The following is a 22,744-nucleotide window of genomic DNA, read 5'->3' as shown; positions in this document are numbered from 1 at the left end:
CCTACAGGTCTTGCTCCTTTACCCATGGGATTCCAGAGAACCTCTTCCTTGAGGATGCCTAAGTAAAGATTCCCACCTGGGGCTGCAGTGTGAGTGCTGGCCACTCAGGGGCAGGCGGCCTCCTGTGTCAGTGGTGCCCACTGAGCTTTGCTGGAGCAACTGGAGCAGAAACAGTCATGCAGAGGGCATCCTGGCCATGTTCCTGCCTCAGAAACAGTATGCACGTCCTATTGTTAGTGATTATCTCTACAGAGTGAGCTGGTCAGAGGCAGGAAGAAGAGCTCCAAGATCTTCCCCTTTATTTATTCAGCAACAATGCCCTGAGAACTCACCCCGTGCCAGGTGCCTTGGAGGGTCCACGTTCAGTTCTGAAAATGGCCAAGTGGTCTCTGTCTTCCAGGAGCTTTCAATCTAGAGGATAGAAGGACAAAAGCGCAGAAGCAAGACATATGAAAGAAAACAGTAAGTACTAACCCAATAATAAAGCAGCGTGTGATGAGGGAGGCGTGGGGGGTCACTGGGTAGGAGTGTCTGAAAGGCCTCACGGGTGACATTTGCTGGGACCAGAATGACAAAAGGGAGCCAGCCCTGCACAAGTCTGGGAGCAGTGAGTCAGGAAGATAGCACCACTGGTGCAGAGAATCACAGGCAGAAGTGAGTTTGGCCAGAGGAGGTTAGAAAGGTGGCCAGTGTGGCTGGAGGGAGCCTGGAAGGAGAGAACAGGCACTGGGGTGGAAGGTAGGGCCAGGGCCTGGGGCCTGGTAGGCTGTGCTAGCTATCTGTTTCTCTCTGACAACATTACACCAAAACGTAGCCCTTATAAGCCATGACTATGTAATAGCTCACACTTTCTCTCACCAGGAATCTTGGCACAGCTTAGCTGGGGGTCCCTGCCTCAAGGTCTCTATGCAGTTGGAACTGTGCCTCAGCTGAGGCTCTGCTGTGGAGGATTTGCTCCCAAGCTCACTCACGTGACTATCATCAGGGTTCAATTCAGATTGAGAGCCGAGTTCCTTCTGTCTGTTGACTGGGCACTCCCTTGGGTCTTTCCTATATCGGCCTCTCTATAGGGCGGCTTCTAAAATCAGCATAGTGAGTACTCATCACAGAGCCTGGTGAGCACAAGGAACAGTGCTGGTGAGTACTCAGCACAGTTCCTAGCTGGTGAGGATTCAGCACATTGCCTGCATGTGAGTGCTCAGCACATTACTTGGTGAGCACTCAGCACAGTGTCTGCATGGTGAGCTCTTAGCACAGGGCCTGGTGAGTACTCAGTCTAGTGCTGGTGAGCACACAGTATAGTTCCTACTTGCAGAGGACCCAGCACAAAGCCTGCCTGGTGAGCACTCAGCACAGTGGCTGCATGGTGAGCAATCAGTGCAGTGCCTGCATGATGAACATTCAGCATAGTGCCTGCCAAGTGAGCACTCAGGAAAGTGCCTGATTGGTGAGCACTCATCACATTGCCTGGTGAGTACTCAGCACGGTGCCTATGTGTAAGCACTAAGCAAAATGCCTTCCATGGGAGCACTCAGCACAGTGTCTGGGGAGAACTCAGCACTGTACCTGACTGTTGAGCACTCAGGAGAGTGTCTTGGGGGCACTGAGCACAGTACCAGCATGGCAAGACCTCAGCACAGTGAATGGTGAGCACTTAGCACAGTGCCTAGTGTGCACTCAGCACATTTCCTTGTGAGCACTCAGCACAGTTCCTTCCTTGTGAGCAAACAGCACAGTGTCTGCCTGGTGAGCACTCAGCACAGTGCCTGGTGAACGTTCAGCACAGTGCATGCCTGTGAACACTCAGCACAATGCTTGTCCAGTTAGCACTCAACACAGTACCTCGTGACGCCTCAGGACATTGCCTGCGTGGTGAGTACTCAGCACAGAGACTGGTAAGCACTCAACACAGTAAATACCTGGTGAGGACTCAGCACAGTGGCTGCCAGGTGAGGACTCAGCACAGTACCTAGTGTGCAATCAGCATGGTGCAGTGCTGGCCCAGTGAGCAATCAGCGCACAGGCTGCTGGGTGATCACTCAGCACAATGCCTGTCTGGTGAGCACTCTGCACAATGCCTTCCTGGTGAGCACTCAGCACAGTGTCAGGTGAGGAGTCTGCAGAGTGCCTCACTGGTGAGCACTCAGCACAGTGCTACCATTTGATGGCTCTCCACAATGCCTGTTGAGCACTCAGCACACTATCTTGCTGGTGAGCACTCAGCACAGTGTCAAGTGAAGACTGCAGAGTGCCTCCCAGATGATCTCTCAGCACTGTGCCTGCCATTTGAGGACTCTCCACAATGCCTGGGGAGCACTCAGCACAGTGCCTGGGGAGCACTTCACACAGTTTCATCTTGGTGAGCACTCTGAAAAATGCCTGCCTGGTGAGCACTAGGCACAATGCCTGGTGAGCACTCAGCACAGTGCCTGGTGAGCACTCAGCACAATTCCCTCCTGGTGAACACTCAGCAGATTGTCTGGTGAGTACTCAATGCAGTGCCTGCATGTGAGCACTCAGCACAATGCCTGGATTGGGAGGACTCAGCTCAGTACCAGGTAAGATCTCAGCACAGTGCCTGCTTGGTGAGCATTCAGTGCAGTGTCAGCCTGGTGAGCACTCAGAACAGTGCCTGCCTTTTGAGCACTCAGCACAGTACCTCATGAGCATTCAGCACAGTTACTGAATGGTGAGCACTCAGCAAAGGGCCTGTTGGGCACTCAGCACAGTGCCTGCCTCATGAGCTCAGCACAGTGCCTGCCTGGTGAGCACTTAGCACAGTGTCTTTTGAACATTCAGCAAAGTGCCTACCAGGTGAGCACTAAGCACTGTGGCTGCGTGGTGAGCACTTAGCACAATGCCTAGCTGGTGAGCAATCAGTGCAGTGCCAGGCCAGTGAACACTCAGCACACTGCAGCCAGATGATCACTCAGGACCATGCCTGTTGAGCACTCAGCACTGTGTCTGCCTCATGAGCATTCAGCAGTGTGCCTGCCTTGTGAGCACAACACAGTCCCTGGTGATCACCCAGCACATTGCCTGTCTAGTGAGCACTCAGCACAGAGCCTGATGACCACTCACTAAGGTGCCTACCTGGGGAGCACTCAGCACTGTGCCTGCCTCATAGGCACTGAGCACAATGAGTGCCTACTGAGCACTCAGCACAGTACTGCATGAGCACTCAGCACAGTGCCTGCATGGTGAGCATTTTGTACATTGCCTTGTGAACACTCAGCTCAGTTTTGGTGAGCACTTAGCACAGTTACTACCTGGTGAGGCTAAGCACAGTGCCTGTCAGGTGAGTACTCAGCACTGTGCCTGGTGAGCACTCAGCACAGTGCCTGCATTGTGAGCACTCAGAACAGTGCCTAGTGACCATTCGGCACAATAACAGGTGAGCCCTCAGCACAATACCTGGTAAACACTCAACAGAGTACCTGCCTTGAGAGCACTCTGCACAGTGCTTTGTGAACACACAGCCGCGTGCCTGCTGAGCACTCAGCACAGTGCCTGCGTGGTAAGCACTCAGCACACTGCTTCACATGCACTCAGAACAGTGCCTTCCTGGAGCACTCAGCACAGTGGTGGTGAGAAATCTGTAGAGATCCTACCTGGTGAGGACTCAGCACAGTGCCTCCCAGGTGAGCCCTCAGCACAGTGTCTGCCTGGTGAGCACTTTGCATAGTGCCTGGGGAGCACTCTGCACAGTACCTGCCTGGTTGTCACTGAGCATAGTGCCTGATGAACATTCAGTACACTACCTGCCTGTTAAGCACTCAGCACAGTGCCTGCCTTTTTAGCACTCAGCACATTGTCTGGTGATAGCAGAGTTCTGGGGGAGGACTCAGAACAGTGCCTGAGTGATAATCACTCAACACAATCCCTGGTAAGCACTCGGTGAAGTGCTAGCCTGTATTAGCACTCCGCATGGTGCCTGCATGGTGAATACTCAGAAGAGTGCCTGGTGAACACCTAAGAAATGTGACTGGTGAGCATGCAGCACAGTGCATGGTGTGCACTTAGCACATTTTCTGGTGGGCACTCAAACAGCTCCATCCTAGTGAGCATGTCACCAACTAATTGCCCCGAGGAGCTGAAGGGTGTGTTCAGAAGAATTTAACCGGTTTTCCAAATTGTTTTCCTTTTGTTACGTTAAGGAGATGCAATCACCAATCACACTGGACCAGACCAAGCCTCACCACAAGAGCTACAACTATAACCTTTGCCTTATTTTTAATGCTAAGATCTCTCCAGGAGGAGCTTAGGCCTTATTACCATAACCTGCAGTGTATGTGGAAGCATGTTTTCCAATTGAGCCTGCACAAGCGAATATCCACCTCTCCCTTTTGAATATTCCTTCCCCATTGAAAATAAAACGTCCCTGCTTCCCTTTGTTCAGGGAGAGCCATGACTTTGGAAATGATTCCTGATGGTTTCCTATTTGCTGCAAGTATACCTTAATTTGTGTGACAACTACTTCTGGAGGGGGGTCTGATTTAACTCACCAGGAGGCTATCCCACTTTGATTTTGGTAAAAAATTTGGTACCCAAAGTGAGGCTCACCCCTTTGTGGTGCTTGTGCCACCGGCTTGATGTTGCTGCCCCATCCTGAGACACAGCGGCTGCACTGAGCGCTTTGCTCAGAGGATCTCTCAATGGAGGTGAGTGACGCCAACCGCATGGCACAGCTATAAGAGTTATTTTGTTAAGTTGTCTCGCAAAGTTTGCCTGCTTGAGCCTGGCTCTGAGGTTTGAGTCTGCATCCGGAGGTAGCCTGGCTCAGGGGAGTGAGAGTCTCCTCTGGTTAGAAAGATTGCACAACCTAGCCACTCCGGAAGGACTGATGATTGGTTCTGGTAAAGGAGAGCAGTCCCTATTGACTAGTCATTAATGGGGTTCTAGTTCCCCCTGGAAATTGAGTCTCCTCAAGGATTGCATGACTCACCCATTCCAGAAGAACCAATGCTCGGTTCTGGTGAATGGGAGCAATCCCTGTTGATTAGTCATTAACAGGGTTTGAGTCCCCTCTAGACATTGAGTCTCCACTGGAGTGATGAGGTGGGGGTTCGAGGCCCCCCCTTAAGTCACTGCATCTGTCTTTGTCTTGTGCATGTGATTGGAGAAGGGGTCCCCTTAGATGGGGTTAAATGCCCTCTGGAGTTGCTGGGACTGTTTTTTGATTTGTTTGCTTTTGATGAAGAATATTAATCTTGTTTTTCCACAGTCTGGCTTTTCTGGACTCCTAGGTCTCCTTTTTTATTTTTCTTGCCCTCCCTATCAGGGGCCCCTGGGTGAAACCCAGCGTCCACCAGTTTTATTTTCCCTTTAAGGATTTACTTACTCAGCCTGAGCCTAGTTTCAGCATATAAGGGTGCTAAACATCCACTGGGCAAAACCTTGTGGCATCTGTGTCACCGTTAACCATTACAAGTTGCTCCTGGAAGGTTGGAAACAGATCATAAGAAAAGATCCTAGACTATGGGGGAGCAAGTTCTGTCCCAGAGGAGAGCCCGTTGAGCTGCATCCTCCAGATTTGGAAGGCCTTTGGGTATTCCCCATTGACCCGAGAGCAGATGATCTTTTTATGTAACACAGCCTGGTCACAATATTCACTGGAAGATGGGGAAGAATGGCCAGAAAATGGGACCCTAAATGTTAACACCATACTACAATTAGATCTATTTTGCGAAAGAACTAATAAATGGGAAGAAATCCCTTATGTCCAGCGCTTCATGACACTATGTCTAAATGAAGGATTAAAGATCGAATCTAAGACTTCAAAAATACTTCCCATATTACAAGATCTTTCCGATGAGAACCTGCTCCTCCAAATCAGGATACATGGGACTAAGGAAAACGCACCTCAGAGTCCACCTCGCTCACATACTCCAGCTTTGGCCCCACCGTTAGACCAGCTGGTGAGCCCTGACAGACCTCCACTTATTCCTCTACCTCATCCCCACTTAAACCAGAGGCCATAACAGGGCCAAACCCTTTACTCTCCTTCCTGAGCAATCCTTCTACAGGGAATTGGACTCTAACAACCAAAGACCCTTCACTCTCCTCTTCCAGATAGTACAACTGGATTAGGAACCAGTTACAAACCTGGGATATGTCCCCTAAAACAGGTGCCTGACAGTGAGGGGAGACTTATTAATGTGCCCATCCCCTTTTCCACCTCTGATTTGTATAATTGGAAGGCACGCACTAAAGGATTGAGAGCTGACCCAGAGGAATTCATAAACCTGCCACTCATAACCCAACCTGGGCAGATATTCAAAGCCTGTTAACTACACTCTTCATGGCTGAGGAAAAGTCATCTGTTCTGTTAAAAGTTAGAGAACAAGCAGATGATAAATATGACCCAGGATCAGTCATTCACAGGCCCAGTGAACAGGCTGTGCCAGGGACGGACCCCGGGTGGAATCCCAATGACCCTGATGATCAAGAAAGCCTGAAGATAAGAAGATGAAAAGGCAAGCCACTCTGTCAGCTGTGGCCCTCCAGTCTACTTAAGGTAACCCAAGGAAGAGAAGGAAGATGCCATGGTGAGTGACTCCAGCCCCCACCAAGGGACCAGAAAGCCACCAACAAAGTTAGGGGCTAATCAGTGTGTACTGCAAACAGGAAGGGCATTAGCAGCAGGACTGTCAGAACCGTCCCCAGAGAGGGAAGAGATGGAACAGGACCAAGCCATAGCACCTTCTGTTGACTACAGATGAGATGTGACAGAGCTGTGGCGCTCCCCAGTTGGCTCTAGGAGCCCTGGGTGAATTTGGCAGTAGGAGGAGAACACGTCCATACTGGAGCCAGGTTCTCCGTGTTGAACAAACAAAAAGGGAAACCTTTCTAAAGGAAGTGTGACACAAAGGAGTATCAGGAAAAGGAGAGACCAAAAGGCTTCTGGAGCCCTTGACCTGTGAAATAGGATAAAAAATGCTGAAGCATTCTTTTCTATATATACCAGAGTGCCCTGTTCCCCTTCTAGGGAGGGACATGCTATCTAAGCTAAGGGCCTCAATAAGCTGGGAACAAGAAAAAATAGAGATCCCAGTCCTCAAAAGTCAGGGAGTTGAGCTTATGGCCTTATTGTTACCGAAACCAAAGTGAGTTTGCCTCCTGGCGAGTTAAATCAGACCTCCACCAGAAGTAGTTGTCACACAAAGTAAGGTATATTTGCAGCAAATAGGAGACCATAAGGAATCGTTTCCAAAGTTATGGCACACCCCGAACAAAGGGAAGCAAGAACCTTTTATTTTGGATGAGGAATGAATATTCAAAATGGAGAGGTGGGTATTGGCTTGTGCAGGCTCAGTTGGAAAACGTGCTTCCACATACACTGCAGGTTATGGTAAGAAGGCCTAAGCTCCTCCTGGAGAGATCTTAGCATTAAAAATAAGGCAAAGGTTATAGTTGTAGCTCTTGTGGTGAGGCTTGGTCTGGTTCAGTGTGATTGGTGATTGCATCTTCTTAACGTAACAAAAAAAAAAAAAATTAGGGAAACAGTTAAATGCTTCCAAACACACCCTTGAGTTCCTTGGGGCAATTACTCGGTGACAAAATCCATCCTCTAGTTTTATCCTGCTCCTCGTTCTTGAGGGGCACAGGTCAAAGGTCCATCTTCTATGACTGTTTCCTGCTGTATATGGGTATTGTCACACGGTAGAGGAGCAGAATTTTTCCCAGCCAATTTAAGATAGGTTTGTGGGTTACCACAGGCATAGCCCCAAGTTGTTCATAACAACCATCTGTAATTTTATAGCCTCAATGCATTTAGTATATGTTTAGGATCTGGGCATACATGCCCCTCCACCAGATTCCACCGGCTCTTTTATAGTCTAGATACTGGGTTTCCCATCCTTCTCTGATGGACCTAGTCTTACGGCCTAGGAAAATGCAACCTCCTTGTAAGCATACCATGCCTAAATGGTAGGGGGTTGGTTAGGATCCAGTGCAGAGCCTGGGGTGGATAGCCAGTCATTCAAAAGTTGACAGGTCATTGGGATTTACTTATCTTTATAGTGTCACCAAAACAGGAGTTTCAAATCAGAGAGTGGTTTGCAGGAAAACTTGGATTCATCAATTATCTGTGACAATCTCTCTTGATGTTCAGATGTGGGTGCCTTTTTCACCCAAGTGTGGTGGATCCAAGGGGTGACTCCTTCTAACTTAGGGAAGAGTGAGTGGTTAGTAACACCAAGCAAGGCTCCACCCAAATAGGATTTAGCTGATCCTGGGATGAACTGCTTTTCCAAGTTTTAAGATAGACCCAATCTCCAGGTTCATATGGATGTAGTTTGACCTCTGTAAGCAAGGGAAAACAGAAGTTTCCATATTTATTGAATGCATCTACCACCTACTTCAGATCGATTATGTGTTTGATTGCCATGGAAACCTCTGGGTCTGGGTTTGTGAGTGAATCTGAGTCTTTAGGGAACGGCCTCCCATAGGTCATTTCAAAGGTGCTAAGCATCAGTTTGCGTTTTGGAGCTGCTCTTATCCAAGTAAGGGCTATTGCCAGTCATTTTAGCCAATTTTCCTGCATCTCTTGGCACAATTTAGTTAAGATTTTCTTTAAAGTTTGATTGGCCCACTCAGTTTCTCCAGACGATTTTGGTCTCCATGCGGCATGTAGCCTCCATTTAATTTTTTAAACTCTGGCTACTTCTGATGTTATTTTTGATATAAAAGCTGGCCCATTGTCACTCTGAATTGATCTAGGCAACCCAAAATCGGGAATTACTTCTTTTAACAACACTTTTATTACTTCTTTTGCCCTTTCTGACTTACAAGGAAAGACTTTAATCCATCCAGCAAATGTATCCACAAACACTGAGAGGTATTTGTACCCTCTGGGCGCTGTGAGCATAACAGTAAAATTAACTTGCCGGTCTTCCTCCAGTAAATTTCCCTAAATTTGAGTTGCTTTGGCCAGGGGAGGTACAGGAGGTCTGGTTTGCACATTATTCTTCTGGCAATAAATGTATTGTCCTGTTATTTTTTTCGATAAGTTCTTTTATGCCTGGGGTGCTTATGACTTTCACCAGACATAGGCATAAGGTCTCTTTTCCATAATGGGTAGAATCATGAGGACTCTTAAGGAGCCCCCAAGCTGTTTGTTTGGGGACCCAAATCTTCCCTCATTGGTTTATCATCCAGCCCTTGACTACTGGGGACCACTGGTAACCCTGTGTGGTGGCTTCCCTTACTTCACAAGGGGAATACACTGGTATAAATTCATAGAAGATTAGAGTGGGAATTAATGGTAATTGAAGAAGCTCTCCTGAATAGCGGACCTTTTTGCAGCTGCATCTGCCAAGTTATTTCTTTTTATGGCCTCTGATTCCCCCCTTTAATGGCCTTTACAATGGACCACAGCTACTTCCTTGGGGCCCTGTAGGCTTTTAGCAGTTGAAGGATCTTTGGCCCATGTTTAATTTCTTTACTGCTGCTGTTAAGAAGTCCTCTTTCTTTTCAAATGGCTCTGTCGGGGGAAGAGGGAGAATCTCCCTCTGCCCTTTCCCTTAAGGTTCTTCTGGCTGGCCAAATAATCAACAAGACAGGTTAGCAGGAGAAAATAATACCAAGTTTAATAACATGTATACATGGGAGAAAGCAGGGACACTGCGTTTCTCAACACAATAGCAGAAATTCTCGTCTTAAATATCATTTTCAGCCAATGACAAAGGAGGATTTTGGGGGTGGGGGGAGTCAGTTACAGGAGATTACCACTAAAGCACAGTAAACAAGAGTAAGGTTTATTATGTAGCTCAAGGCCTCACCTTCCACATTGATAAGTCACTAGAAATGAGCTCATCCCCCTCTCTTCTCCAAACAGAGAGGGAGATACCTTTACAAATGGAGATTTCCCTTATAAATGTAAATGATTGTCTGGCAACTCTTCGCAGGGTCATCCAGAGAATGTGGCCAGAGAGACAGAACTTCTGATAAGAGGGGCTTGTTGGTGCCTTTCCTATTGTAACATTTACCCTACGTTATCTTTACAGCCATCATGATAGATCTGTTCCAGGAAGGAGCCACCATGTCAAATTCTTTAGGCAGTTAGTGGGGGAGGTCAAATGTCCCTAGAGAAAACAACCAAGGTAAAGAGATAGATTTCAGGGTGGCCAAATCTTGATCTCCCACAGCTCCATGAGTGAATTACAGAGAAAGTATATTTAGAGTCTGTGTGTATTGTTCTACAAACCATACTCCACCTGCATTAGGCAATAGTTTGCTCTGGAGATCTCTGTGGCTAGGGTAAACCTGATCAATCATTTCTGGGCAGGCATGGATAATAGGCCCATTGGAATCGGGGAGCAGGGTAGCTGGGTTTAATGTATGACAGAGTTTTAAAGAAATCTGAGGAGAATCTAGCAGCATAGCTTGATATTGTAGTATTCTATTCTGAGATAGCCATAGAAGTCTTTTAGTCTCTAGTAGGCTAGAGACTTGATGAGGGGTCCATACCATTGCATAGTCAGTTTTTCTGCTTTCTTGATTAAGAGGCAGGTGGCAGCTACAGCTCTTGATCTTGGGGGCCATCCTTTCATCATGGTGTCTAGCTGCCTTGAGAAATAGGCTACCACTTTTTTTAGGGGTCTCAACAATTGGGTTAGCACTCCTATAGCTATTCCCTGTCTTTCATGAACATACAGGTCAGATGTTTGCTCAGGTCTGGTAAGGCCAGTGCAGGTGCTTCCATTAGCAAGTTTTTAAGCTTATTGAAAGCTTGGTCACATAGCTTATCCCATTCAAAGAGGTCCATTTCTGGCCCCTGTAGTTTATCATAGAGAGGCTTAGCAATTAATCCAAAGTTAGGGATCCAAATGAAGCAAAAGCCAGCCACCCCAAAGAATCCTCATAGCTGCCTACAAGTTTTTGGTGAAGCAAGTTGACATATCATTTTCCTTTCTTGGGGAAGGCTGCATCGTTCCCTTGAAATTATGAACCCCAAATACTTTACAGTCTCTTTAGATATTTGTGCCTTCCCTTTAGGCACTTTATGTCACTTACTGGCTAATAAGTTTAACATATTTAACTCAATTCTGACACCCTCTACCTGTTACCAACCAAGGGTATCTTCTGCTCACTGCAAGACATGCCAATAGTCAAGAGGCAAGGTGGTGGGAAAGAAAGGACTTTTTATTACAGCTTGCCAGCAAGAGGGAAGATGGCCAACTAATGTCCAAAGAAACCATTTTACAGAGCAAAGACTACAGGCCAGTTATATAGAAGGCTGGTCTCCGAGTGGGGGAGGCATCTGGTCCCAGGGTTGGGGCATCCATCTGATTACTGAGTGGAGGCATCTGGTCCCAGGGTGGGGGGTCATCCATCTGATTACTGGGTGGAGGCATCTGGTCTCAGGATGGGGGCATCCACCTGGTTTTAGTTCCTGGCAGTCTTTTGTTTTACTTGATATGCATCAGAGACTGGAGCAACGCCCTATCCCTTGATCTTTCAGTTGTCATTGATGATGGCTATCGGCATAGACTCGCTGCCTGGTGGTCAACACATTCCTAAGGAACTTGAAAGAACAAAGTTATCAACTTATAGCAGCTGGGAGGGGCCATAAAATCCAAAGTTAGTCAGAGGTCATTCTAAGTTACAATATGGTTTCTTTTCTACAATATGCCTTGCCATATGTAGACCTTGTATTGAGCCAGTATCATACCTAGAGATAGAATTAGATCCCACAGGTTAAGGATTCAGTCCCACAGGATTACCCTTCACCTCCCATTTTGGATGCCAGTTGCAAGTCTAGGTTGTCACCTGTGCTTCTGACCAACCAGCTGCAGACTAGAAGTTCCCACAACTCCCTCCTTGGGTTTGATTAATTTGATAGAGTAGCTCACAGAACTCAAGAAAACATTTTACTTAACAGCCAGATGGAAACGATGCATAGAGCAAGATATATGGGGAAGGGTCATGGAGACCAGACCCTGTCTGGGCATGCCATTCCTCCCAAATCTCCACATGTACACCGACCTGAAGCTCTCTGAACCCCATCCTTTTGGGTTTTAATGGAGACTTCATTACATAGGTATAGTTGATCCGATCATTGGCTATTGGCCATTGAGCTCAATCTTCAGCCCCTCTCCCCACCTTGGAGGTGTGGGGAGGGGCATGAGGCTGAAAGTTCCAACCCTTAAATCACACAATTGGTTTCCCTGGCAACCAGCCTCCACCCTTAGGGGCTTTCCAAGAGTCATCTTATTAACGTAAATTCAGGTGTGGTTGAAAGGGGCTTGTTATGAATAACAAAAGACACTTCACCTTTATTGCTTTGGAGTTATTTCAGGACTAAAGTAATCATAACAAAAGATGTCCGTATGGCTCTTTTATCAGAAATTACAAGGGTTTTAGGAGCTCTGTGCTGGAAATTAAATGAAGATATTTCTTATTATAAATCCAGTACTGTATGGCATTGACAGCCCTAAGGTCTTGAACAAATCTATATTCCCGTGTTCCTAGGCTTTTAATGGGTAAAATGAGAGTGTTCCATGGGAAGCGTCATGGCCTGATAGATCCCTGTTCTAAAAGCCTATCCATTACAGGAAATATTCCTCTTATGGCTTATGGCTTCAAGGGGTATTGTTTCACCTGGAGCCAGTGATCTATCTGCTTCAATTCTACCTTCACTGGCATGGAAGTTGCTGCTCATCTCACCTCTCCTCGTGCCAATACTTCTGAGTTAAATCAGCTTAACACATTTAGGGGAATCTCTTCCTTCTCAGGTGCTGGTATATCTTATAGTAGGGCCAAAAGCTCAACTCCCTGACTTTTGGGGACTTGGATCTCTATTTTATCTTGTTCCCAGCTTATTAAGTCTCCTAACTTTGTATGTCCCTCCCTAGAAATGTAACAGGGCATTCTGGTACATACAGTTGGGGCCCAGGGCAGGCTACTCCAAAATATCCCACAATAGTATATTAATTATTTAGAACTAAAGTTACTTGAGAAGCAAAAGGGGCATTCTGACCCTCCTGTCTCTGTTCTCCTGAAAGCAGGAAATAAATCTCCCTGTGAAAGGTACTCTCCCTGCATCCTTATCACTAGAGCTAGGGGATTCAGGGCTGAGAAGCCTGTGTAGGAGATCAAAAATTGACCGCCCTGAAATATGTCTCTTTACCTTGATTATTTTCTCTGATGGACATTTGACCTCCCCCACTAATCGCCTAAAGGAATTTAATTCTGGGTATAGACAGACTGGCAGGGTCCTCGCTAAGCCCATTCTTTTCAAAGTTCTGTTTACCAAATATTTACATTTGTAAATGTATCTCCCTTTCTGTATTGGGAAGGGGGGGTGGCCTTATCTGTGAAAACTCTTATCAGTACGGAAGGAGAGGACTTAAATCTACGTACTCTTGATTACTGTGATTCCTGTCTCTCCGGCCACATTCTCTATAGATGGCCCTGCAAAGAATTGTCTGACAAACATTTACATTTCCCTCTCCATGTAAATTGTCTTCTTCCCCTCTGAAATCCCAGACCCCCCCCCCAACATGCTCCTTTGTCTTTAGCTAAAGATAGTATTTAAGATGAGAATCTCTGCCATTTTGTTGAGAAACTCAGTTTCCCTGGTTTGTCCCATGTATACATGTTATTAAACTTGGTATTATTTTCTCCTGCTAACCTGTCTTTTAATTATTTGGCCAGCCATAAGATCTTCAAGGGAAATGGTGGAAGGGAATTCTCCCTCTTCCCTGACACCTGCATAAACAAACTTTGCTAATTCACTACCTCAAGCCTAAAGTCTGCTTAAATTCCTCACTAATTACATATCCCAAACTTAAGTTTCTTTGTCCTGTCAATTTTTCACAAATTTATATTTCTTTGTGTAAAAGATATGTATACTGCCTGTTTTGTTCACTCTCTAAACATGATTTCTATATGGTCTCCAATATGTAGGTATTTTGTGTGTGTGTGTGTGAGGAAGATTAGCCCTGAGCTAACATCTGATGCCAATCCTCCTCTTTTTGCTGAGGAAGATTGGCTCTGGGCTAACATCCATGCCCATCTTCCTCTACTTTATATGGGACGCTGCCACAGTATGGCTTGATGAGCAGTGCATTGGGGCACGCCTGGGGACTGAACCTGCGAATCCCAGGCCGCTGAAGCAGAGCAGGCGCACTTAATCGCTACACCACCGGGTCAGCCCCATCCAAAATGTATGTATTAACTGGATTTTTCTCCTATTAACCTGGTCTTGTGTCAATTTTACTGTTAGTCCAGCCACAAGAACACAAGAAGGGAAGAAATGGGATTTTCTCCACCCTGACAATAAAGAAAAGAATGCTTCAGCATTTTTGATCCTATTTCACAGGTCAAGGGCTCCAGAAGCCTTTTGCTCTCTCCTTTTCCTGATACTCCTTTTGTGTCACACTTCCTTTAGAAAGGTTTCCCTTTTGAGTGTTCAACATGAAGAATCTGGCTCCAGTATGGAGCAAGAATTTGACATGTTCTTCTCCTAGAAGAACATGTTAAAATTCACCCAGGGCTCCTAGAGCCAACTGGGGAGCCCCATAGCTCTGTCACGTCTCATCTGTAGTCAACAGAAGGTGCTATGGCTGGGTCCTGTTCCATCTCTTCCCTCTCTGGGGATGGTTCTGACAGTCCTGCTGCTAACACCCTTCCTGATTGCAGTACACACTGATTAGCCCCTAACTTTGTTGGTGGCTTTCTGGTCCCTTGGTGGGGGCTGGAGTCACTCACCATGGCATCTTCCTTCTCTTCCTTGGGTTACCTTAAGTAGACTGGAGGGCCACAGCTGACAGGGTGGCTTGCCTTTTCATCTTCTTATCTTCAGGCTTTCTTGATCATCAGGGTCATTGGGATTCCACCCGGGGTCCGTCCCTGGCACAGCCTGCTCACTGGGCCTGTGAATGACTGATCCTGGGTCATATTTATTATCTGCTTGTCCTCTAACTTTTAACAGAACAGATGACTTTTCCTCAGCCGTGAAGATTGTAGTTAACAGGCTTTGAATATCTGCCCAGGTTGGGTTATGAGTGGCAGGTTTATGAATTCCTTGGGTCAGCTCTCAATCCTTTAGTGTGTGCCTTCCAATTATACAAATCAGAGGTGGAAAAGGGGATGGGCACATTAATAAGTCTCCCCTCACTGTCAGGCACCTGTTTTAGGGGACATATCCCAGGTTTGTAACTGGTTCCTAATCCAGTTGTACTATCTGGAAGAGGAGAGTGAAGGGTCTTTGGTTGTTAGAGTCCAATTCCCTGTAGAAGGATTGCTCAGGAAGGAGAGTAAAGGGTTTGGCCCTGTTATGGCCTCTGGCTTAAGTGGGGATGAGGTAGGGGAATAAGTGGAGGTCTGTCAGGGCTCACCAGCTGGTCTAACGGTGGGGCCAAAGCTGGAGTATGTGAGCGAGGTGGACTCTGAGGTGGGCTTTCCTTAGTCCCATGTATCCTGATTTGGAGGAACAGGTTCTCATCGGAAAGATCTTGTAATATGGGAAGTATTTTTGAAGTCTTAGATTCGATCTTTAATCCTTCATTTAGACATAGTGTCATGAAGCGCTGGACATAAGGGATTTCTTCCCATTTCTTGGTTCTTTTGCAAAATATAATTGTAGTATGGTGTTAACATTTAGGGTCCCATTTTCTGGCCATTCTTCCCCATCTTCCAGTGAATATTGTAGCCAGGCTGTGTTACATAAAACTCAGCTCTCAGGTCAATGGGGAATACCCAAAGGCCTTCCAAATCTGGAGGATGCAGCCCAATGGGCTCTCCTCTGGGATGAAGCTTGCTCCCCCATATTTTAGGGTCTTTTCTTATGGTCTGTTTCCAACCTCCCAGGAGCAAACTTGTAATAGTTTGTGGTGATGCAGATGCCACAAAGTTTTGCCCAGAGAACGTTTAGCACCCTAATTCACTGAAACTAGGCTCAGGCCATGTTTCCTCAGGCCCCATTTGGCTCAGGCTGAACTAAGTCCTTAAAGAGAAAATAAAACTGGTGGACACTGGGTTTCACCAGGGACCACCAATAAAGAAGGCAAGGGGGAAAAAATGAGACCTAGGAGTCCTGAAAAGCTGGACTGTGGAAAAACAAGACTACTATCCAGCATCATTGACAAAAACAAACAACAGAGTCAGCAACCCCAGAGGGGGTTTAAACCCATCCAAGGGTAACCCTCCTCTGATCACAGGCACAACAGAAAGACAGACTCAGTGACTTCAGGGGGGGCCTTGAGCCCCCACCTCATCACTCCAGGGGCGATTCAATCTCCAGAGGGGATGTTGGAGGGTTTGGGCTTGCCCACTTAGCTTGGACCTCCCTGAAGTCCCCTTTCCTCCCCGTGACATTGTGTCTGTGTGGCTGTGTTCAGCTGGGTGCCTTTTTTCCCCTCCATATTGTCTCTCCTGGGTGTTCTGAAGGTGTGCTTGACCTTGCCATGGCTTTGGACCACCAGTTGGAAGAAGTTCCTCTCCATCTTGAGAGACACCTTTCCAAATACAAAAGAACACCAAAGGAACTTATCAGGAGCTCATTTGAGACTTGGATGAAAGGAGCCAAATGAGGTCCACAAAGATGCTCATGACTCTCATGGCCCCCAGCCCCCTTCCCTCAATGCTAAAATCTGACATCGTTGTGGTGCCGTGATCAAGAAGAGGAATGTCACTTTGGGACAACAGGATCTACTCAACTGCAAACTGGATGGCAAATTTATCACTGGTCCACTTGAAGTTTAGCTGTCTGTTCTGGCCTTCCAGCAATTCATCTTCTGGCTTCCACTCTTTTGACTGGGAATTAGGTCCCTAGGCAGTGTGAGTGATGATGTTGGGTCTTCAGGGCCAGGGATGCTCCTTGGAATGTGCTTTCTTTCTCTTTCTCTTTCTGCTTTTTCTTTCTCTTCACCCTGTTCTGCTAGCTTCTCAAACCCTGGCATGGTGCTCAGCACATTTCCTCTTGGGGTCTTGGATAGGATATTCTTGATTGTGACCTTCCTGGGGATTCTTCTTGTGGTCAAAAGCCCCACTTGTGGTCCCTGTCAGTCTTGAAATCTCCAAATACTGCCTCAGAAACACTCAGTCACTCTCTCCACCTTTTCCTGCTGGATCCCAAATGCACACTTAACCTTTCTGCTCTCTATGCTGGGGTTTGCCCCTCACCATTATCCATGGTTCTCTCCTCGTACTTGAGGATGCACATGTTGTATTGCACTGGTTCACATTTCCTTCAGCTGTGTCTCACCTCCTCTTCAACCCTCCTGCTCAGGTCGCTGCTTCTGTCCTTTGGAAGTTGTGGTCTGACCCTGATGCCAACACTGGACTGGGGGTAGATCAAGGCTACCCCTATGCCAGCTGGTTTCTCCCAGGCCTCATTTCCTCCTCAAAAAAACATGGCCTCTCATCACCATTGGGACCTTTCAACTCCATAAGAGGAAAGACTTTGTCAAGTTAGAAGGCCAAGAAAGACTTGCCAAAGGAGTGTGGCCACACCAGGCAGGCTACCTAAGGAAAGGGGAACACCCCCAGGCAGGCTCATCCTTCAGCAAGTCCTACCCTCTTCTCTGGGGTCAGGAAAGCCATGCTTCCCTGCTGCCTAGGGCACACATCTTGGGAGAATTCCAAGAGTAACGCTGAGAAAGGCCCTCCCCTGGTCCTCTCCCTGAGTGCACAGATGCAGGGCAGAGGGAGAGGAGAAACATATGGCTTGCCTGCATTGTCCAAAGGGGTCTGGCTGTCCCTGCCATGTGGGCCATGATTCTGTCAGGGGGACAACTATGGAGGAAAAAGCCCTTAGTCCTGAAAGTTTTCTCAGAAGTGTCATCACACCTTTATGTGGAGGATGCCACAGGGCTACTGGTGTGCTCGACCGAGGAGGTAACAGGGTCTACATCCAAGCTCTGATGAGCCATTCCCAGGTACCGAGAGAGAGGATGAAGATCTTAGGGGTGGCGGTTGGAGGGATGCCAGGGAGAGAGGTGCCTCCAACAGATTCCAGGAAGGAACTGAGAGAGGCAGCACCCCCTGCAGTGTGGCTTCAGCCAAAGGGCTTCCTCTACCCGTGTCTAGTGGAGGGACCAGTCTCAGGGTCAATAGATTGACGGTTGCCACGATTGTCACTTAGATCGAGACTCAAGGATCTTCATCACCCCTAGCTCACTACATTTCATACTGCCCCACCACCCCCATATGACCCATTACACAAACACCAAGGTTCACTTTTGAGACCACAGTCACAGAGGTAACTGGTGTGCCCACCTCTCACAGCCACATTGGGCCCACACCTGGTGATTTTGGTGACTGCGGGATAAACTGCCATGATGGTGGCATCCACCCAGGGTTCTGGGAGGTCGTGGACCTGAGGAGAGGAAAGTGGGTGCACTCTCCCCACCTTCCTCTTCTTCTCTATAAAAACCTTGTCCCTAGCTCCTGTCAGTTGAGTGCTCCTAACCACTTTGGTTTGACGCTGCCTGATTCCAATTGATGTTTGCTCAAACAAATTCTTTTTTGTTTGTTTGTTTATTGCAGTAACATTGGTTTATAACATTGTATAAATTTCAGGTTCAAATAAATTCTTCAAAATTTTAATGTGCCTCAGTTTATCTTTTATCAATATGGAGTGGAGGAGACAGCCTTGCCCACAGCTCCTCCAGGCCTTGATGACTGAGTTCACTTCCCTTGATCTCAGCTTACTCCTCTTAGACCTACTGGGAAGTGGACAAACGTTAAGGAGCCAGGACTGCACACCTTTGGGGTGAAGGAATCTAGATATCTGAATCCCCCATTTAGTTTCTCTTCAGCTTCCTTTCTGTTTACATGGGAGATATACAAGAGATATATCTCTTTTTGTGTATACCATCCAGCCTCCAACTGACTTTCTCCATCAAATCTGCTGTGTTAAAGTTTACATATAGTGTATGCTTGGGAGTTTCCAAATCAACTGAAGTGATTCCTCTTGGGTCCACATGGGATGCATATTGTTTGGAAGCTCCCTATCTCACTTTAAGAAGCTGAGCTCTCAAGATGGGTATCTGGGTAAACCAAGGTCTGTCCCTGATTCTCTGTTACCTTGGCTAGCAATTCAATCTGAGGAATGTTGAGGAGTGAAATGAAGTGACAGTGCATTGAGGCACAATTTCTTCACGTTTTCATTATTATTATTACCAAAAAAATACGTGTTCCAGTCATACCTTAGGAAAATATTTCCCGGGGCTGGCCCGGTGGCGCCACGGTAAAGTGCTCGTGCTCTGCTTCGGTGGCCCAGGGTTCGCGGGTTCAGATCCTAGGCGCGCACCAACACACTGCTTGTCAAGGCATGCTGTGGCAGCGTCCCATATAAAGTAGAGGAAGATGGGCACGGATGTTAGCCCAAGGCCAATCTTCCTCAGAAAAAAAAGAAAAAGAAAAAAAGAAAACTAAAAAAAAAAGAAAAAATACTTCCCTAAATAACTAATCCCCTTCTCAGTAGAAACCATAGCCCCATGTAAGCACAGTGGTTGTAGGCATACAGTTGATGAAGTTCACCCAGATGGCCTGAGGAAGAAGTGTCCCTTCGAAAATAGAATACAGTGTGTGTAAAGGAGCATATGTCCACATCATTCACTGGGAATAACTGGCCCTCCCTTTTCAGGGTCTCCCTGGACCTAGTGCACATGACCACCAAATGACCTTGTCATCTAAGGGAGACTCCAGCTTAAAAGCAGATATTTGCTGAGATCTGAATTATAAGTCAAACTACAGAAACCTTATGGAATGAAGCAGTTCATGTGTTTGGTTTAAGGGTGATGGAATAAAGGGGCTTGAACTTGGAGATTCCAATTCCCCTGCATGGACACATGACCACTTGAGGAGATGGAAGGTGCAAAGTTAGTGAATATGGTGACTCCCACTGTTTGGAACATTTGTCAGACTTTTGTCTTTCTGAGATTCTGCTGAGATCATCAGGATGCCCATGTACCAACATTTGTCTCATTTTTTTCCTGATGAAAATATGGTAATGTATGGATGCATATATTAATATTCTCAGAACGCCATGTTGGAGGTGAAGAAAGTACAACAATCCAGAAGTAGAAAGTGCAAAATGAAGAACACAAACATGACGAGTTTGTGATCAAAATCCATTGGCTGATGACTCTCACATCTAGGCTCAGATACGCACTTCAAAGACCCTAGAGCTCTCCACTATAGTGGGCTTCAAATCATCTCCACAGACAGAACCTCAGGCACAGTGCAATGCAGAATCACCCGCAGACACCAGGTTGCTGTGGATCTCCAGCACCATATCTCTATACAGGGTCCTCTAAGAAGGGAACAGAATGTTCAGATACTCCAGAGGGAAGTTCATAGTCAATTTTTGAAGTTAACTCCTTCCTAAAATAGTACACATTCCTATTCAGTCTGATATTATTTCCTTCCAATATTCATGGAGGAAGAACAATTCTGGGAGTTGAAGGAAGGGAAGCAGATGGCTTTGGAGTTGTCTTCAGACTGTCAGTATTCCAAAGATTTTATTCAGTTTTACAGACACCTAGTGGGATGTTGAAGTCAGTTCTCTTGTGGATGGAATGTTTTGCTCACTCAAATACGTGTAAGGTCACAGCTTCTCATACTGTTTTGATGTCTTGTTGTCTCAATGTCTGCTATAGTCAAGGTGGGGACTGAGGACTATGGGTGGCTTGGGATGGGGAGGAACAAGCCCTGATGCCCAAGTCTTCTCTTCAGCTGACCTGCTGAAGCTCAGTGATTCCCTCTTACATCACTCATGCTTATAGGCCACTGAATGATCTCAACGCCCTTGAGAACCAGACTCCACCCATGGGACTAGCTACCAACAGGCCCTATGCACCTAGAGTTTACAACGCAAAACCTGCACATGCACACAGAGGTTGTTTGCACAGCTCTGTCCCTCCTGGATCAGTATCTGCAGTATCTGGACCACTTGACCAGTGGCATGGGCTCAGAGGACAGCTCTCTTGAAAGCAGAATTTGTAGTACAAATCCATTCTTTCACCAACTCTGCACTGTCCTCTTGTGTTTCCTAGTTTCTCCCTCCCCCATTTCTACCTCTTTCTTTGTTGCATAAGATGTATACTACAAACTCCTAGTGCATGTGAAGATTAACTCACATAATGTATTGAAGTTTCCCAAACAGTGACTTTCACATACTGAACCCTAACAGTCCTGTGAGCATATAGTACTTGTGTTGAGCAGAAACACGGTACACCAGTTACCAATGCCAGGGGAGGACTCCAACAGCATGGAGGATAGCAAAGATCATCACTATGCCAATCGCCTGGAATACAGGTCCGAACACTTCCGCCCACTGAATGTTGGTATCAGAGTCACCAAAGAAAACACAACATAGGGCCGGCCCCATGGCTTAGCGGTTAAGTGCGCGCGCTCCGCTGCTGGCGGCCCCGGTTCGGATCCCGGGTGCGCACCGACGCACCGCTTCTCTGGCCATGCTGAGGCCGCGTCCCACATACAGCAACTAGAAGGATGTGCAGCTATGACATACAACTATCTACTAGGGCTTTGGGGGGGAAAATAAATAAATAAAAATTATTAAAAAAAAAAAGAAGGGCCGGCCCCGTGGCTTAGTGGTTAAGTGTGCGCGCTCCGCTGCTGGCAGCCCGGGTTCGGATCCCGGGATCGCACCGACGTGCCGCTTCTCCGGCCACGCTGAGGCCGCGTCCCACATACAGCAACTAGAAGGATGTGCAGCTATGACAGACAACTATCTACTGGGGCGTTGGGGGAAAAATAAATAAATAAAAATCTTTAAAAAAAAAAAAGAAAACACAACATAGTCAAGCACTGGATGGAGCAACACTTTGCTCACATAGAAAAGAGACAGAGCAAGATCAGCTTCGATAGTAAGTATCAGTACTCAGTACATCAGTACATGGCCAGAAAATCCCTCTGGGCAACCAACTCAGGGCAATTGACCTATACATACTGCTATTATGTCACAGAAGGACCCTGTCACCTCCCTGCAGGGGACAGATTATAGTAGGGGACAGATTATAGTATAGCCAGATGCCATATGATGCACATGCTTAAGCAAAACAAAGGGACACAGCTTGAGTCTGAAACAGGGAAGAATATTCCTAGAGAAGACTAAGTGGGGCACAGGTAGTGAGGGCTTTGATCTCTTGGTAAGGAGGTGTTCCAGGCCCAAGGCTGTGATTGGGCAAGTCCGAGGAGGGGCAGCGGGTCATGTGATGACTGCTTTCCAATAAGTTTATCAATAAAATTTACTGTAATGAATGAATGCCTGATTTTATTCCTCCAAATTTTGCATTGCATAGACATTACTTCATTCCTATTCTTCTCTCATTTTAATAAGGGACATCAAACAATGTGATCTTTTGGAGGTAATAGATGATCTCCACTAGGAATCAACAGTATTTGTATGCATATATAATGACTAGGTGTAAGGGGCTAGGGTGTGCTGTGCTGGATTTTCCCAGGTTAATCCTACTGAAACTAGGATCTGGATGGATCAGCATCAGCATCACCAGGGACATTGTTAAAATGCAAATTCATGGGTCCATCCCAAACTTGCAGAATCATAATTCAGTAGATTTGGGACCTGGACCTCCAAGTGATTTGTATGCACATTATTTTTGAGAAGCTGTATTTAACTAAGTGGTTCTCAACCCTGGTTTCCCATTGGGATGATCTGGGTAATTTTTATTTATTTATTTATTTATTTATTTATTTTTGGTGAGGAAGATTGGCCCTGAGTTAACACCTGTTGCCAATCCTCCTCTTT

General features: G+C 46.6%; 1 long non-coding RNA gene across 4 annotated transcripts in view; it reads left to right on the top strand.

Annotated features, from left to right (window-relative positions):
- LOC131415041 (uncharacterized) overlaps positions 1-22,744 on the top strand; it is a 73,206-nt gene that overhangs the window by 29,708 nt on the left and 20,754 nt on the right. The gene's annotated exons all lie outside the window — the stretch shown is intronic.

The sequence above is a fragment of the Diceros bicornis genome, chromosome 15 (genome assembly GCF_020826845.1).
Source record: "Diceros bicornis minor isolate mBicDic1 chromosome 15, mDicBic1.mat.cur, whole genome shotgun sequence".
In the NCBI taxonomy this organism is placed as follows: domain Eukaryota; kingdom Metazoa; phylum Chordata; class Mammalia; order Perissodactyla; family Rhinocerotidae; genus Diceros; species Diceros bicornis.
Note: the sequence above shows the minus strand (reverse complement) of the source record. Positions and strands in the feature narration are given on the sequence as shown.